This window comes from Lutra lutra, chromosome 6 (assembly GCF_902655055.1).
Source record: "Lutra lutra chromosome 6, mLutLut1.2, whole genome shotgun sequence".
In the NCBI taxonomy this organism is placed as follows: Eukaryota; Metazoa; Chordata; class Mammalia; order Carnivora; family Mustelidae; genus Lutra; species Lutra lutra.
The window spans coordinates 111344970-111360182 of record NC_062283.1 but is presented as its reverse complement, the minus strand read 5'-3'; positions in this window follow the sequence as shown (position 1 = coordinate 111360182).

Below are 15213 nucleotides of genomic sequence, written 5' to 3'. Positions count from 1 at the left end.
ATCCCAGGACACTGGGATGATGACCTGAGTGGAAGGCAGCCACTTAGCCCACTGAACCACCCAGAAGCCCCTTGCTTTTTTTTTATTTTCAAAATATGAACAATTCTCGGGGTACCTGGGTGACTCAATCTGCTGAGCGTCCAGCTCTTGGTTTAGGTTCAGGTCATGATCTCACGGGTCATGGGATGGAGCCTTGTGTAGGGCTCCTTCCTCAGTAGAGAGTCTGCTTAAAAGACTCTGTCCATCTCCCTCTGCCCCTCCCTCCTGTCAAATAAATAAATAAATCTTAAAAAAAATAAAATGTGGACAATTTTAAATGCAGACATTCTAAAGTACATGTATGCATATTTGCATATTTGTGTATATATTTGCATAATAGCACATTTGTATATTTGAATAATAATAGAACACCCTATCTTTCTCTGCAGTTTGTGGGTTGCTTTGTGTGCCCCTCCCAGCTCTTAATGACTCCTTCCCTATGCTGTTCTTCCTAGAGTTAGGCACTATCCCAGTTATTCCTTGACCTAAGTTTTACTGTTTTTTGCACGTGTCTCTAAAGAGTTATTTGGTTTTCACTGCTTTTTATTTTATATAAATGGAATGAATGTATAGATTCTTCTATGACTTACTTTTTCATTCAATGATACGTTGTTGAGACTCATGCATACGGTTACAGTTCATTCATTTTCACTGTCATATGAGAACTTCCACTGTATAAATATATAATACCATGAGTTATTTATCCATTTTAATATCAAGGGGTATTTGAATTGTTTCTATTTTTCTCTTACAATCAATGCTTTAAAGGACAGTTTTGTACGTGCCCTGGTAGACATGAGCAGGGTTGTTAGCGGAGCAGAAATACTGTGCATATCCCAGTATGCTAGGTAATGTCAAGTTGTGTGTGTGTGTGTGTTTAGATAGTGTGGCTGTTTATCCTTCTTAATATATAGTGATATCAGCTGGAGTACACTGATGCTGTTGTAACAGCAGTTTATGGTTGACACGCATTTTAATTTGTGATGCCTACGTTATGCTTGTTAACTATTTTTTTTAATTTATTTATTTGATAGACAGAGATCACAAGTAGTCAGAGAGGCAGGCAGAGAGAGAGAGGAGGAAGCAGGCTCCCCGCTGAGCAGAGAACCCGATGTGGGGCTCGATCCCAGGACCCTGGGATCAATGACCTGAGCCGAAAGCAGAGGCTTTAACCCACTGAGCCACCCAGGCGTCCCGCTTGTTAACTATTTTGAACAACATCTTTACTTATATGTGTTGTAAATACCTTCTTCTGGTTGGTGGCTTATCTTTCCGCCCTCCTTTCTTATTGTCTTTCAAGGAACAGAAATTCTTAACTTTGGTGAAACCAAACATCAATCTTTTCCTGTAAGTGGTCCACACTTTTTATAACTTGTTTAAGAAGTCCTTCCCTGCCCTGAAGTCATAAAAATTTTATCCCATATTTTTCTTCAAAGTTTCAAGTTTTGTCTTTCACATTAAAGTCCCTAATCCATGTGGAATTTATTTTTTCTATGCTGTGAAGTAGAGATGTATTTTCAGGCCTTCCATGGGAGTAACAGATTGTCCAGGCTCTCTGCTCAAAGACTTCAAGACTGAGCCCAAGAAGCCCCTCACTGTCCCTCCCCACCCATTTGCTCTGGTTCTCCCAGTGGCCCGAAGGGCCCTTCTCACTGCCTCCATGTCACTACTCCTTTTACTGCTCATTTCCTTTGATTTGTTGCCCATTTTGTCCCCCTGCCTGCTTCTCTCCTATCTCTACTTCTGGGCTCACATCAAAGGATTCACTTTTTAGAGACACTGGCCTTGGTCAAGAGGTTTCTCTTTTTCTGTGCAGTGTTATTTTTATTTTTTTATTTTTTATTTTTTTTTTTAAAGATTTTATTTATTTATTTGACAGAGAGAGATCACAAGTAGATGGAGAGGCAGGCAGAGAGAGAGAGAGAGGGAAGCAGGCTCCCTGCTGAGCAGAGAGCCCGATGCGGGCCTCGATCCCAGGACCCTGAGATCATGACCTGAGCCGAAGGCAGCGGCTTAACCCACTGAGCCACCCAGGTGCCCTGTGCAGTGTTATTTTTAAAAATATAATATTTAGGTCTGTGGTTTTCAAATTCATCATTTATTTTTGGGTATTCAGGGCTCTTTATTTACATTCTTTCCTCTCCTCCTGCTTGCTTCTAGAAGACTGATCTCCATAGCATGGTGATTTTATTATAGTCACCTCCAAGTCCTGAAGGACAGAACTAACACATAATCCAACACCCCTGCAATACTGACTGGTAGGGCCCAAAGGGGCCTGAAGAGGTGAGCACACTTTTCACTGTGGAGCTCCTAGAGTGTTACTAATCAAGGGATGGCAGGCACAGCAGGCGATGGCACCCAGTGATGTGGTCAGGTGTAGCAGAGTGGATGGCACACCGAGATTTGTGAAATGTAAGAATGACATCCCAAGCAGGGTAGATTGGGACAGTGTAGATTCTTCCTGAGATAGTCATTATCTCCCATGCTGGCCAATCTGCCGTCTGGAAAGTGGAGAGCTGACCAGGACCTAAAGGTCTTGTGTGAGCTGTGGCAGATGGTTGGAATGGCTCTCAGCAAAACCAAGAGGCAGCCAGACTGGGAGAGATCCAGTGGAAAGTTATAGGAAAGAGTTTCTCTCAGAAGTAAAAGATGGAGCTATGGGAGTTTGCAGACTAAAGGAAGTCAGTTGTCTTCAAGTGACAAAACAGCAAGTGTCTTGGACCATGTTTCGGGAACAGGAGACTCCTCTCTGGAAAATATGTGAGAAACAAAGTCACAAAGCTAGCTGCTGTGTCTGTAATCCACTCCTTCATCAACAAAAATTCTCACACCCACCCTTTCCTGTTAGGTCACATATTGATGCATGTTTTCTGAAAGCATGTTGTGCCCATATAAGATTCACACATGTGAAGTGGTTCCTTATAAGAGCAGAAGAACTCAGTTATAGAGACCACTCCCTTAGGTCACTCTACTTATATGTCCTACCCCACCATCACAGAAAACTGTCATTAGAAGGATGACAGTTTCAGCTGCTCAAGAAATGGATAAGATGGCCAAATCCAGTCTCACCACCCAAGCTTCAAGATTTGCCCCAAACACATGCCCTTATCGACATGCTACAACAATTTGTTTTCTCACATACCCATTCAATGACCATTTCATAGCAGCTAAAAGCTGCTAGGATCTGAAAAGAAAGAGGAGCCTTCGGGATGAGAAATGGGACAAGAACTCCTAGCCACTGCAGTCATTTAAAGGATCTGTAGGTTTCTGAAAGAACGAAAAGAATTCTGAGTGACAGGGACTCTCTCGGAGTCACAGAAAGACTCATAAAATAGAAAAATCCTTTTCTCTGCAGGATACCATATATAAAAGGTTGTCAGGTCAACAGGACAAAACTCGAGGCTCCACAAAAAACTGCATCACAGAGTCACAAATTCATTTTTGAAAATGCTAAGGTGAGCAGATAAACTAATGAATTTTACGAGTCACCTGTTGTCAGGCATAACATTACAGAGTAAAGTTCCTTTTCTGAAACCTTGAAAGACTTGCAAAGTATAATCACAAGCTCTTGGCACATAAAATTGCACTGCACCTTTAGGCCATTTGTTGAAATAGAGGCAGGACAAAATGTGAGCTAATGCGTTGCAATGACACACTTTTCCTTTTCTATCACATTATTTGTTTCTTCCCCCATCACCCATTTTTTTCTAGCTTGAGCCTTTAATATTGTTCAAGAAAAAAGCACTCTCTCATTTGTAGGACATAATGTACTACTTACTGAATGGTCTTGCTTTTTCATGACAAAGTACTTGTCTATTTGAACGTACTTAGTTTGGGATACACGCCATCCAACATTCAGCCTGGAGTTAATAAGTATTGGGGCACAGTGTCCATGACTGAACATTTACATAATGGATATTATGTCCTTTTGGCTCAGCAATCATCTAATAAATTAATATTAAACAATAATTTCCAGGCTGCTCAGCACATGGTGAATGTCCATCCTTCATATTCTGGGCTTAATATTCTTCTAGTACTTTCCCACCCTTGAGACACAGTAATATGTCTCATGGGACAATAAAACAACATCAGGGATTGACACAGTGCATTGAAGAGACTAATATTCACTGAGTAATTGTGCAGCTCATGTAGACTGGCAGAATCAGTCTTGCCTCGTTATGGCTTCTTCCAGACTATTGAAACAAATACTAAGGAAAAAACAAACAAACAAAACAAAACAAAAAAGAAAACCCAGCCCTCTTTATGATATTATGTCTTGTAATATTATTAGTCTCATCAGATGTGATATTCTTGTGGGACTAATTGTAATAACTACTTTTAATAGGTAACAGCTTATTCCACATCTGTAGAATAAATTGTTTTTAGAGAACACTGTTGAATGTGGATAAAACAGTTGCTCTGACAGCCAGTGTTTGTAAAACATCTTGAGAATGGAGGCCACTGAACAGGCAACAAATGCAAAAGTTTTTTCATAGTCTTTTTCCAATTTGTGTAGGTTGGATATAGGAGTTTAGAGCCAGGAATCTTCCAGTATACCTCTCTTCTTCAATTGTCATCTTCTGTCTAGCATCGCAATATACCTTGGAAGTAAGGAGGGGCATAAGATGTGTTGGGGAAGAAGAAAAAGAGGAGTCAAAGAGGTGGAAGTTCAGGAAGTTGTGGATAAACCTTCCCTGACACTTTTGCAAGGATATACTTTATATCTTAGTATTCCTTAAAAATAACTTTTATTCTTAATGTAAAAATAGTTGGAATAATCTCCCAGATAAATTAAAGATTGGAAGGATGAATAGGTAATTTTACAATGGAAATGTCTGGGGGTCACCCTCTTAACCCAGTGATCAGTCTTAGCATTGCTAATGGTGAGACACCAGATGGTGTCTGCCTCCTGGGGTGAAGCAATGTGAAGGTCGTTGCCCCTCCATGAAGTGTTCTTGATCTAACTCTGAGTTTACAAGATATACATGGGGTAGAAAAGCAAATTTAATCAGACTGTGAGAACACAAGGAGGTAAATCGAGAACTTGGATATCCTACAGGACAATTGGCCTTGTTCACTCAACAAGTCCATGTCGTTAAAAAAGAGGAGTGGAGCATGAGTTCAGAAACCTAACAACCAGGGGGTATAGCTCAGTGGTAGAGCATTTGGCTGCAGAAACCTAACAACCAAATGGAATGCTGGTTGTTGTGTAAAGCTTGGTTTAAATAAGCCAACTGTCAAAAATATTTTTTGGAAAAATAGGGAAAGTTTGAATAGAGGTTATATAATAGATGTTATAAGGGAATTATAAATTTTGTTAGATGTCATAATATTATTGTGGTTCTATAGGAAAATATTCCTCCTTTTTAGAGATGCATACTAAAATGTTTAGATTGAAATGTCTTGACATCTATAATTTACTTTAACACTTGAGCAAACAAAAAAAAAGTTTTGTGGAGCATTCTGGAAGAATATTAACTATTATTTTTTATTTTTTTAAAAGATTTTATTTATTTATTTGACAGGCAGAAATCACAAGTAGGCAAAGAGGCAGGCAGAGAGAGAGGGGGAAGCAGGCTCCCTGCTGAGCAGAGAGCCTGAGATGCGGGGCTCAATCCCAGGACCCTGAGATCATGACCTGAGCCGAAGGCAGAGGCTTAACCCACTGAGCCACCCAGGTGCCCCAATATTAACTATTATTAAGCATAAGTGATTTTCTCTAATTTTGTGTATGTAAAAACATATTCAAATTAAAAAAATTAAAAATTTAAATAAAATAGTTGGAGTCTTGTGTATGATTTTTTACTGATTTTTTTCTCATAATGGTCTAGACTTCATATTTTTTCCTCTGAATTGAGATCGTTTTATAATTATTAAAAAAGTAATACATGAACACTATCTAGTCCTGGTAAGGATAGGAACAACTGGAACTCTCATACATGATTGACAGTAGTATAATTTGAAGCAACTGCTTTGGAAAACTGTTAATATTTATTAAAGCTACTATATAATACCACTTACATAAAGTTCAGGAAGAAACAAAAGCAAAGGCCAGAGTAAGTTGTTATCCTTGGGGCAAAGAGTTAGTGACTGGAAGGAGGTATAAGCTTCTGGGAGGCTGATAATGCCCTATAGTTCCATCTGAATATTGGTTACACTGGTGGATTGGCTTTGCAAAATTCACTGAATTGCACATTTATGATTTGTGTGCTCTCTAAGTGTGTGTGTTATATGTTAATAAAAAGTTTACACCACAAAAATGTAACACATGTTTATTGTAACAAAGTCAAACAATAGTATATTACTTCCCTTTGGGGAATTGATTGTTATATCAAGGAATGGTAAATAATGGCCTCTTATGGCCTCATTGCAGAGTTCTTTTGTTATGCTTTGTTATTTTAAGTGAAAAGCCTTGATTTGTCCAAAATAATCTTCCCATTTATCTATTTAATGCACTTAAGACATCTGTTCAAAAAAGCTATGGTCTAATAACACTGTTTGAACATGCAGTGATGGTATTTTAAGACAATGATGGCCACTCTATATTATGTTTCCATGTAATACATTGAAAGAAGAATGGGCAATTTAACACTTATGTTTCATTTTGTGTGGATTTAGGTTAGAGGTCTAAACACAACCAAACCTCAAAGAGGTACTTCAGGTTTTTGACAAAAATGTCATACCGAAGTGAAAAGAAGCTATGAATTTTGACATTTGCACAATTATTACTTTATGTACTATTTTGTATGTTGGAGCATTATACTGAGACATGATTTAAATGACAGCCAAAACAACTGTTTTCTGTCACTAACATAAAATTATTCTTATGGGGGCGCCTGGGTGGCTCAGTGGGTTAAGCCGCTGCCTTCGGCTCAGGTCATGATCTCAGGGTCCTGGGATCGAGCCCTGCATCGGGCTCTCTGCTCAGCAGGGAGCCTGCTTCCTCCTCTCTCTCTGCCTGCCTCTCTGCCTGCTTGTGATCTCTCTGTCAAATAAATAAATAAAATCTTAAAAAAAAAATTATTCTTATGTGTTTGGAGTCCTTGCTTTCAGTTAAGCTCCTTGCCTCACCACGGCACCATAGCTAATCTGGCTTCTCTACAATCCATTGCAGAAGTTACCAGATCACAACTTAATGGCAAGGGAATGAGGGGCATAAGGGAGGCATTCATTATTATTTTCATCAGCACAATGAAAAAGCAATTATTAAGATTTTATACATGCAGGGCACCAAGAAGGGGCTGGATATTACCCCTAACTATACTTATTTTTACTTATTTTCCTGCAGGAATAATGGATTCTGAAACGTGTGGACGACAGCAAAGTAGAATCCCACATGACTGCATGTCCCTGTTTCCTATATTATGGTATGTTACAATCTCATAGAGGCTTGTATATATAAGGTAGATAAAATAATGTTTTTCAATTTTTATATAATAGTAATAGTTTTAATTTACCAAACATCTGTGTACCAGGCACCAGGTGAACCATTCACTAGTTCCATTTGAGTGTGGTCTATTGTATGGGTTAAACTTATAATGGCTGTGATACCAGTAAATCTTGACATCTCAGTGGCTTACCACAATAGGCAATTAATTTCTTGCTTACATGGAATCTGATGTGCAACAGAAAATCCTGCTCCCTACAGTCATTCAGAGACTCAGGTTGACAAATTCTCTGCCTTTTTCAACACATGGATTCCTAGATGGACCTGGGATTAAGAGACAGAGAAGCTGTGAAGGAAAAAGAGAGATTGGGTCATGTCTGGTAGCCGCAGCTTCTCCCCACATTCCTCCGGCCAGAATTGAGTCACATAATCTTATGTAGCTGTAAGGAAGGCTGAGAAACACAGTCAGCCCAAGAAGATAGGGAAATGGATTTGGTGGGCAGCTAGTTTACCTTTGCCATATGGGTCCTTTAGGGAAAGAATGGTGGACATGGACATGATTGGGGGACATGACATGGACATGATTGGGGGAAATTCAAAGAGGGTAGGGAAAGAAATAATTTGTTGCTATTAACAATCAAGCAATAATCACATTATAATACCCCAAACATTTGTGATCCCCAATCATTAAAAAGATCAAAGAAGCATCTCTAGGTCATGAACCATGGGAATTATGAAATTCGTGTACGTAGAGGAGGGCCTTGAATAAAATCTGTTCATTACTCAGTTCATCACAGGAAAAATCACTACATTTGTGCTCTGGTATTTACAACCACCTTCCCTTACCAAGAGTTTTAGTGTGTTTATCATCAGATTTTTATTTTGAAGGCAAATTGAGAAGCAGTAATGTTGAGGAGCAACAGGGGGAAGGAGAGTGGGAAGATACACTCCTAGACTGCCTGATATGAACAAAATATAAACTTAGGTTTTTCTTTTTCCCCCACCCAATGGCCTACATTCTTTATCTATGCCAACCAGGCATGACTAAGGAACATTTTTTTTTTAGATTTCATTTATTTATTACAGAGAGAGATCACAAGTAGGCAGAGAGACAGGCAGAGAGGCTGGCAGAGAGAGAGAGGGGGAAGCAGGCTCCCTGCTGTGCAGAGACCCTGATGCAGGGCTTGATCCCAGGACCCTGAGATCTTGACCTGAGCTGAAGGCAGAGGCTTAACCCCCTGAGCCCCCCGTGCGCCCCAGGAACACTTTTTTCTTTTGAATATTCTGTCCTGTTGATGGGACTTGCTAATGATTTTGCCATTCACCAGCCAGGATGCCAGCATTAGTGTACACACCATGCATTATCAAGCCATTTTGTGTTGTCCCAACTTTTAATCCATTAATTAAATAAGGGAACAAAAATGTGCTAATTGATTTTATACAAGGTTATCAATATGGTTATGAAAAGATACAGAAAATATTTTTGTTTTGAAAAATAAGTTTGGGGGTGCCTGGGTATCTCCATCAGCTAAGCATCCAACTCTTGATTTCAGTGAGGTCATGATCTCAGGGTTGTGAGACCAAGACCCATTTGGGCTCCATACTAGGCCTGCTTGGGATTCTCTATCTCCCTTTCTCTCTGCCCCTCACCCTATGCGTACACCCTTTCTCTCTCTCACTGTCTCTCAAAAAAAAAAAAAAAGGAAAAGAAAACTAAGTTTGGACCTCAAGTTATCTTTGGTAGTAAAAATAGAACCATGGTAAAGAATAAGAGTGAAAAAATACAACAAAACACAGATGCATGCACATACACACATGCGTGTGTATGTGCATGTGCACATACACACACACCTGATTAGCTGGCAATCAGCAATGCAATAGCATGAAGGAATATGACTTTTTGGCCTTTCCTCTTGACAACTCCATAGAGAAAATATTTGATTTCCTAATGAACATGTATTAACGTGTATATATAAATATATATTGCAATAACTGAAAGGAAATCCTAGGATAGGAATATTTTCACTGGCCTATTTTGAGAATGTTTTCTGACCATGATTGAGGCTGTGAAGATTCTGGAAATATTACATCAGCCACTAGGACTGTAGTACCAAAGTGTGTAAGATCTTATACGCTGAAATACAGTGAGAGGAAAGCTTCCAGTCTGGGCAATGGCCATGTCAGCAAAATAGCTGCATTTAGTTTGCTTAATGTTTCAACAAATATACAGTCTGAGACAGATTTTCAATCAAATACTTTCTATGGTGTTGTTTAAAATCTTTAATAAGAACTAAACTCTGTGCATGTCCTTTCTATCTCAATTTGGTGCTTACTGATGCATAAAAGCTGAATAGGATGCCGCTTGAGATCAGACCAACGTAATTTTCAGAAATGCAACTTTTAAAATAATGGGGGTGGGACGCTTGGCTGGCTCAGTTGAAAGAGAGTATGACTCTTGATCTTGGGGTTGTGAGTTTGAGCTCCATGCTCGGTGTAGAGATTACTTAAATAAATAAAACTTAAAAAAAAAAAATAGGAGCTCCTGGGTGGCTCAGTTAGTTGAACATCTGCCTTTGGTTCAAGTCATGATCTCAGGGTTCTGGAATAGAGCCCCACATGGGGCTCCCTGCTTGGCGGGGAGTCTGCTTCTTCCTCTCCCTCTGCCCCTTTCCCCCTGCTCATGCTCTCTTTCTCTCTCAAGGGAATAAATAAAATCTTCCCAAAACAAATAAGAATAAAAAATGGGATAAAAGGTGTAATCATTACTATCAAAAAACAACTTTAATCTCTTTCTTTCATGCTGGAAAGGTTAAGTATATCATTTTACTACTTTGTGCTATGAGATTATCAATCAATAGCTATTTTTTTCCAGGAAATAAATCAGAGAAGAGTAATTTAAAAAGAAATGATCCTCTAGAAAAAGTAGAGCTATAAATCATTTTAATGTTTATTTGGTAGACATTTTTAAAATACATATTTTAAAACAAATGTTTGCTGAATTCTCTCAATTGTTTTTCACCTTATAGGAACTAATTAAATATTTTAAGCCTCTTATAGTTTAAAGGTGATGAAAGTTTAGGATATTTTGAGGAGCACTTGGGAATAATATGTAAATGTACACAAAATCAGCATTGCTTCTTTGAAAAGATTTTAGTCCCACAATCTTAGTATTTATAAAGCTCATATATGTCCTTTACGGAATGGAAGACGAAAGGTCAAACCTTTACTTTTAATTTTTTTGAAAAATTTCTTTTTTCTTTTTTTTATAGAGGGAGAGGTGGGGGAAGAGGCAGAGAGAGAGAGAATCTTAAGGAGGCTCTACGCCCGACAGAAGCTCCATGTGGGCCTCAGTCTTACAATCCTGAGCTCATGACCCAACCCCAAATCAAGAGTCAGAGGCTTAGCCAACTGAGCCACCCAGGTGCCCCTTCATGTTTAATTTAGAGATTGCCTGTTGACTGTTTTTGAGCCAAGGCAACTTTAGGCACAAGGACGTGGGAAGTCAGTGGAATCCAAGTTGTGAAACCTGGAGAAAAAAATGATGTGGATCCATGGAAATTCTGTTCCCAGAGAAACACTTGCGTTAACTGAAATGTCAATTCCAGAGCCTTGTATCAGAGATATTCACACACAATACCACAAACCCATATGCAGACCTCCCCACACACGTACACAGACAGGCAGACAAATCTGCATGCCACCACTCCCAGTCACACATACACATACACATATCACAGTCACACAAACACTACATCACACGCACAGAAAATATGCATATATACAGACACCACACACTTATGCACACCTGACCACACACATACTCTATTCTTACTACTACACATTCACACATCAGACACACACACACACACACACACACTTTTATACGCATTCATTTATCAACCTAAGATAAATATGTGGGAGGGACTCAGCAGAATATTCTATTATTCTATTACTTTTCCTCCACTGTATACATTAACAAAAATCTATAGTGGAGATTTGGTCCTGACATTTCCAAATTCTCAACCTAAACGGCATACTGCATGTAAGCCATGGTAAAACATGGAGGACTTAGATTTGCACTGCATTTTATAATGGACCAAAAAATTTGAAGAAATACTGTCCTATTTGTATCTTAATATTTCTGCTCATCTTTCAGACATATACTCTCATAATATTTCTAGGGTGATTTAGAATTTACACAGTGCTTTCACATAAACAGTTTTATGTAACCCTCACAGTGATGTATTGAGGGAGGTATATGGGGAAGATACTGGGGCTGCAGGGAGTTTAAGTGCCTTGTCCAAGGGCCATAAACTAAGCCAAAGGCATTTGCTCTTTTTGCATGGCTTTCCTGTCCATATATGACTCACCACACCTGTGTCATGGATCAGTGAACAACATTTCTATACTTTGAACTTCTTGAACATTGGATCTTTTTACATTTCTATTCTCAGCTATTGCCTCCAGACCACACTGGCTTTAATTGCAGGAAGACTCAAGTGCACAGACAGCTATGACACTGTAGCCTAATCCCACAGCCAATTCATGGTCAGATGGCCCCTCTAGGTTACAGGACAATAGAAGACCCTCTGAGAAGCTGATCACATGCAAGGGCATCACCAGCCTAACAAACGGTCAGGTGTTCACTCTATCAAAGCAATTAATACATGAAACAGATTATAGGGCTGAAAAAAATACACAATTTTTACACCAATCTGAACAGTACCTGGCACATGTAGGTACTTAAAGTCACTTGTTGTATATATAAAACACGTGAAATTAAGTGACATTGCAAAATTAGGAAATTTGTTTAACTAATTTTGCTACTAAGCTTTATTAAAACAAGGTCTGTCCTTCCTTCTTTCCTTCCTTCCCTCCCTCCCACCTTCCTTCCCTCCCTCTCTTCTTTCCTTTTTTCCTTCCTTCCTCCTTTCTTTTGCATTGATTAGGTTATTTATCTGATAGTAAGGATGTTATACACCTGTACTTTCATTTAGGTGATTGATTCTAAAATTGATAAATGTTTTTTGTTCTATGTACAAACCATACCATAGCCAGTTACAATGGCCAGACCATAACATAGGTTGTTCAGAAAAGTATTCCTTCCAGAAATGAATGACCATGCAGTAACTGAAGAAGTTCCTGCTTGGCATTCACAGGCTTTCTCTCCACTAATTCTTACCATTTATCAAAATGCCAGCATGAAATTTTCCTCTTCCACTTATAAATAATGAAGAATTCCCCCACTACTGCTAATTCAAAATGAAGGAAACAGATAATCTTGCATTTATTTCCTGAGTTTCTTTGTAACAACCATTTCTGCTTTGGGAGGCTAGACACCCTTTTTGAAGTGTTTATTTAACAATCTCACTGTACTGAAGTTACCTAAATTACAATCCTGTCAGCCAGTGAGATGATGCTGAGAACATTCATATTTACAGAGTATACTTAGGTTCAGAGAATTTCCTTGGCATCTGATTTTTACATAAGAAAATACATACTTAAAAGTTAGTATTTTGAGGGACGCCTGGGTGGCTCAGTTGGTTAAGCAGCTGCCTTCGGCTCAGGTCATGATCCCAGCGTCCTGGGATCGAGTCCCACATCGGGCTCCTTGCTTGGCGGGGAGCCTGCTTCTCCCTCTGCCTCTGCCTGCCATTCTGTCTGCCTGTGCTTGCTCTCTCTCCCTCTCTCTCTGACCAAAAAACAACAACAACAACAAAAAAAAAACTAAAAAAAAAAAAGTTAGTATTTTGATAATTCCTTTAAGGCAACCAAGATCAATAAAAAGGAATAGTGTCCTAATGAAAAATAGCAAAATATCTATAGAATATATAAATTTTACCATCTGACTCACTTTTAAAAACCCAGAAGATGTTCTGTTTGGGATGTTAAATTCAAACACCAATCTTGTGCATTTTTGTTGCTTGTTAATTGAGCTTGTAAAGGTGATAAATGTCTGGACAATGAATTATGGGGAAAATTTTAAATTATTGACATTTCTCATAGTAGCCATATGATACTTAAAATGCAGATGAACAGAAGATAGTGTGCAATATTTTACTGTAGAACCTTTTTAAAGGGTCTGGACAGAGAGAGCAGCTATCCATGGTGCTGATAGCCAGGAACTGACAGGTGTGGAGCTAAGTGGGCAATGAGTTCCAGATCAGAGATCAAAGTAACACCTGTTCTCAATATGTCTATTTTCCAGACATGTAAGAATTAGTAAGGGAATGACCTTAGAGATCATAATGCAGCTTCCCAGTAAACTCTAGTCTTTCAAATCAAAGAAAGAGAGTGAGTAGAATTAGTGGGAGTGAAAGATGCTCATTTCAGATGTCAAAAGCCAACTACAGAGTTGTATTTAGTCCATTATTTCACAATAAGTAGCTGTGGTTGAAGACAGAAAAGTCTGAGCTTTATTTTACTACTCAATAACTGTATAACCTTGAGAAATTCGCTTACCTCCCTGAATGATTCTCTTGCCTGTAAAATGGGATGATAGTAAGCATCTCCTGTGGTTTGCTTTTATTGTCCCTTTCTACTTATCTCAATGAAAGCTCTCTCAGGGCAGGAATTTTTATCTGCTTTGTTCACTGATCTATCCAAGAATTTGGACTATTTTCTCAGAACATAGTAAGCATTCAGTAGATATTTGCCAAATAAATGAATCAGGGAGAAGAATTTTCTTTAGTGTGGAGCTAAAAATGTCTTCAGGAGATTTCTAGGTACTAGGGAGCTACAACAAAACTTATAATTTACTATATGCTGGCAAACTGAATGTATTAAAAAAGACAATTGGATACAAAAAGGTGGAAAAATAAAACCAAAAAAGATGAAAATTTAAGAGAAGTGTTATGGTGGATAAAGCAAAATCAGATAAAATAATTGGTATCTGAGGTGCCACTAGAATATACAAGTCTCCACCCAGACCACTAATTTTGAGAGGGGGCCACCGCTTCTAAAGACTGTAACATTTAACATTTATACTCTGTGTTGCAGTAAGTGCTATGAATTATTTAGAGCGTCTCTATGACTTTGTCAGAGAGTCATATTTAGGCACTTGGGTAAGTGCTTGTTAAGGATTGGTGTTTCAGAGAAAGAAATATCAATCTGGCATTGAAGGCCTTCCTTTAACTTCCTACCCACCTTATCTTCTGAGACTTCTCATTATGACCCTTCCTCTACTTTTCATATTACCCAGGACAGCCCTGATTTATTCCTGCCTCTGCACTTGACCCATGATGTTATTTCCTCCCAAAAGGAGCAGGTTTTTTCCCTTTTACCTAATCAAATGCTACATATTTTTAAGGTACACTCATATACTAGCAACTCTTATGACATTACTTGTAATGGTTCCTTACTCCATTAATCTCTCCAATTAATTAGCTTTCATTATTTAATACTCTACTAATCACTTGTCATTTAAACATAAACTGTTTGATATTATTTTTTTCCTCCGCATAGTGTATTATTACCATTTGAAGGTGAAGATACTTCTTACATTTCTGTTATACACTTCAAAATACCAAGTACATTTCCTTAATACATGCTGGGTACAAAGTAAATGTAGATTTGATATAATCTGATTGCTTGAATCACTCTTCATGTACACTCACAATGAAGAACTATGAACAATTAAATCTATGTCTATACAAGGGTTATTGAATGTTCTTCTGGTTAGTTGGGAGTTCATTGTAATTTAATTATTTGTAAATCACATATTTGACAAGATGAATTTCCCTGAAGTATGTGAATGATGCTAAGATGGAACCATTCATAGTAACCTG